At 34.9% G+C, this 4,588-nt stretch overlaps 1 long non-coding RNA gene across 1 annotated transcript; it reads right to left on the bottom strand.

The window, feature by feature from the left end:
- Window positions 1-3,011: 3,011 nt before the first annotated feature.
- On the bottom strand, window positions 3,012-4,291 carry LOC131611729 (uncharacterized). Its single transcript, XR_009287104.1, has 3 exons — window positions 3,994-4,291; window positions 3,409-3,798; window positions 3,012-3,294 (listed from the first exon to the last, which is right to left on the bottom strand). It is a non-coding gene; the product is annotated as an uncharacterized LOC131611729 (long non-coding RNA).
- Window positions 4,292-4,588: the final 297 nt, after the last annotated feature.

Here is a 4,588-nt window from a genome sequence, read left to right as displayed (position 1 = left end):
ATACTTCTGGATTAAAGCTAGAGCTTTTGTTTCTTTAACTTGAGCATTACCTTCACGAGTCATCTTGAGTGACTCAAATATATCATGTGTTGTATCTCTGTTGGTGATTTTCTTATGTTCTGCCAGTGAGATAGCACTTAGCAAGATAGTTATGGTTTTGTGATGACTTTTGAATTCCTTCTTTTGTTTATCAGTCATGTTCTTCCTTGCTATCTTTTCACCTGCGTCTTCTGGATGATTTTAACCATCAGCCACAATATCCCATAGATCAGGATCTTATACTAGAAAGAAAATTTATATCCTATCTTTCCAATATTCAAAAGTCTCTCCATTGAACACGAGAGGTTTTGTGTAGCCATTGTTGTTTAAATCATTCGCCATAGTGTTTTCCTTCTGGATCTTTTTCTGACACGGTTAAGTGTTTGCACCCAGAACTAGGAGCTCTGATGCCAATTGAAGGTTGAAAAAACACTTAGAATGGGGGAGGGGTTGAATAAGTGGTTCCTTTAAAAAAAACTTGATGATGGAAAGAATGACAGAACACAATTATTTTTATCCTGGTTTACCTTCTCAATAAGGCTACCTCCAGTCCACCCCTAACAAGGTGATTTGCCTCTCTCAACGAGGACTTAATCCACTATAATCGAAACTTGATTACACTTGCTCGACCAACTGCCGTGAATTACAATACAATGCACGAGCCAAACTACTGGTGACTAACAATCCTCCACAAACCAACTGTTTTGTGACTAACCAACTTCTAAGACTTAACTAGTCCTAGACTTCTTGAGACTTCTGACCCAACTGGTCTCTCAAGGACACAGTTACCACGTAACTTTTGATGACAGTGTATAATGTTGCTTCTAAAAAGCTATAATCACAACTATGATATTTCACTAAGATTAAGTACAGAATAATGAACTCAGAATATGGATAAGAAAATTTTTGCTTCAGAGAGTTTTTCTTCACACTTGATGATTTTTCAGAGTTGCAGGGTTCTTGTGTGTTCTTTCTTGTTTTCTTCATTTTCACTCGTTGTTTTTTTTCTTCAAACGATCATGAGGATATATAGCTTCAGAATTTTTGACCATTATCTTCAAAGCTTGTATTCATCATTAAATGGTTTTCATGTTGTCTTTGCTTTTGTTGTCTCCAAGGATTTGCATATGGATAGCTTCTTCAATCAACCTTGGGAATTTTGCTTTTGGAGTGTTGCATCCGTTTTGCAAATGATTATGTCTTTAACAGTTTAATTTGAATCAATCTTCATAATCTTCTGTTTCAGCCTTTGTTCTTCAACTTCTGTTGTGGATGTGTTCATGATGTTCTAGTGCAATATCAGAAGTTGCTTTCAATAGTATTAATTGAATCATTCCTTATGATCTTCTGTTCAACCTTGTTCTTCAACTTTTGTTGTAGGTATGATTGCAGCGTTCTGGTGCAGTATCAAAAGTTGCTTTATGACTTGCGTTGCATTTCTCTAGCTTCTCATAAGAGCCAAGTTCTGATTGTTGGTACTGGTACATCTTCAGAAATTAGAACCATATGATTAGAGTACAATGTTTACTTTATACAAAATTTGTTTGCTTGTTATCATCAAAACACTAGAATACGATTAGAACCAAATTGTGTTCTAACATTATCTTCATCCCACCAACGCTCGATTTTTCCCGTGATAATTGACGTCCTCGTTCTCTGCCTTTGAACTCGTTGGATGCTTTCACCTGCTTTGTATCCCCTGTCTAACCAGCACATCAACAACCTCTTCAGATGGTCCATCCGTCCATGAAATGAATGTTCCAAAATTTCATTTTAATCAGAGGTTTTATAGTTGAGAAACAAACATGACCATCTCTCTTAAAAATTGGCAAGGCTGTCATGACAAAATAATCGAAGAGAATGTGATAAAACGGTAGATAAAAAGTGTGGAAAATGAAGGGAGATTGGGGGTATATTCATAGAAAAAGCCCGAACACATAGGATCTACCCCATATGGCTTCTATGTGCAAAATATGTACATAAGCGCCACCACCATGCAAACCCTAATTCTCCTTGAACTAAGGCGCCACATAGGATGGCGGATACACCTAAAAAATGGAGATTGGCGCCATGGGGGTGGCTCCTATGTGTAGGGCACCCCTAAACCTGGTTACCCAGGTAATTTTTTTGAAAAACCTGACTTTTTTTTTTGTATTTTTTTTTTAAATCTGTTTTTTTTTTTCATTTTTTTCTGTCTCAAAATAATTATATTTTTACAACACCAATGCATTATTTATTATTATTTTACACTACTATATTCTTATTTATTAACTTTCACTATATTCAACTACTCTATTAACTATAATTAATGGGGATATTCTAGTAAATGATATTAGTTTTATCATTAAAATACACACATCTAATCATTTTCTTAAGAATTGTGCAGTACTCAAATATGACAGTTTTTATGAGACACGGGGAGTAAAATTTTATTTTAAAATGTTAAAGTACTCAAATATCAGTATGGATGGGCAGAACCCGCTCACCTAGACTAAATCAATCAAACTATGCAGGTTTTATGTGTTTTGGGCAGGTGCAAATGAATTCCAGATTAGATATCGGTAAGGATGGGCAGAACCCTCTCACCAAGACTAAATCGATTAAACTGTGCAATTTTTATGTGTTTCGGGCAGGTGCAAATGAATTTCAAACTAATAAAGCAGGGTGCATGGTTGCATACGAAAGCTGAAAAAATCAAATCATCCAGATGGCAAAGACGCCCTCTTCTTTCCCTCCGTCCCTAATTGTGAGCCTGTTTTTCAATTCTCATATAGATTAAGAAAAATAGGTAGTGTATTTTGTCTGTCCAATTTGTTTATGAATGATCCTAAAATAAACTTATGCATATGAATGTGTTTGTCTATGACTTTTCATCCTCCAAGATATTTATTTACTACGGATAGGTTTGAAAAAAAATGTATCTATAGTAATTTGAAATAGAACTTATATTCATGGAAAGAAAATTAATAACTAAAAAGAACTATGAGTATAATGTAATTTGAATAAAATTAACCTGCACAAGCTCATCAGAGCGCAAGGCACATAGAGGCATATGGTCATCCTTAAGTATACGAATATGAGCCTCAGTTTCAATGCGCATGGTCTGAACAATCTGCCCGCTTTTTCCAAGAACACATCTTATCTGATCAGCCAGCACTAATAGCCTAGAAGTCACTTGAGGATCGCATTCTTCCTCCTGATCACTGTGTAATTCCTCAACAACCACTCTATCATGAATCTTAAACAAAGCATCTTCTGCATGAGAGACATTCTTACCACCATCATCAAGAGCATTCGTCATAGAATCCTGGCAGCATAATTCCGCAATCACAGCATGTAATAAAAAGATATATACGAAAGAATAATCACCAGTGTATGTGCCCCATACAGTGCAACAATATCCTTGTCATTCAAGCCCATACGATTGGGAGACAACACGGAGATGTGACTCACCTACAAATAGCATTGACGTGTTTATGCGCTTTCATATAACATTTTGAATCTATAATGAATCAAATATGGAAAATATGACACCTATTCTATAAAGTAAGAAGCAAATATCTCGAATCGTATTGGGATCCCATTCCTTAAATAATATATACAGATTGAGATAGATACAAACCAATGCACAAAAATTCCAAGGAGTGAGCACATAATATAAGCATTCATTATAACTGGTTTGTATTAATGTTATAAACCATTCTAAATTACATATTGGTCCGGAAGCTTTACGGGCGGTATCGATGTGAAGCAGCAACTCTGAAAATAAATAAAAAATCAAAAGATATATTACCATGAAATCTTACTTAGAAAACAAACAAAAGCTGTTTTTTAAATCCATGCTCATTTTTGCCAGCAAGTTACATTTTGTAATTAGAGGAGAAGGGTTGCTACAATGAAACTCATAATGCTCGAAATGGATGCAAGTTATACAGAGGAACTTGAAGAACTTACGTGGCGTTTGAAACTTGAGAAGCATTGAGATCCGATGTACATCCCCGACAAAATGCGACAAAACAAAAATGCCTCTGTCAAATTATCTATAATCGGGAGAGGAAAATAAGTAAACTGTAGAACCTATCTTCAAACAAAACAAACAATTAATAATATATAATCAGTAAATGCTTACACTTATAGTTTAATTTAGATGAAGCTTCAGCATAAGCTAATTTCAACTGCACTGTATAATTGTGAATTCAGTAACACATCTATGCACAGTCCATAAGAATCATGACAATCAAGAAAATTTGAATTGACATATAAGTAAACATGAACAGACAGGGCAAGTAAACTTGAACAAACAGGGCATGGAAGGAAAAAAGGATTATACTTATAACAGGTAGCTTGTAGTTGGATCATCAGCATCCAGTTGAGATTGTTGCAGTGACATCAAGACATCCATGACCTAGTCAATGAAGAATGAAAATCATATATTAGCACACAAAATGTAAACACAAAACATGTTAAAATAAATTAAAATCACCTGAATTAGTGCTTGAGTTTGCATAGGTAGCTAAACCATTATGAATGTTGGTATTATGTTAAATAA

The sequence above is a fragment of the Vicia villosa genome, linkage group LG6 (assembly GCF_029867415.1).
Source record: "Vicia villosa cultivar HV-30 ecotype Madison, WI linkage group LG6, Vvil1.0, whole genome shotgun sequence".
Lineage (NCBI taxonomy): Eukaryota > Viridiplantae > Streptophyta > Magnoliopsida > Fabales > Fabaceae > Vicia > Vicia villosa.
This window is presented reverse-complemented; position numbering and strand designations above follow the sequence as displayed.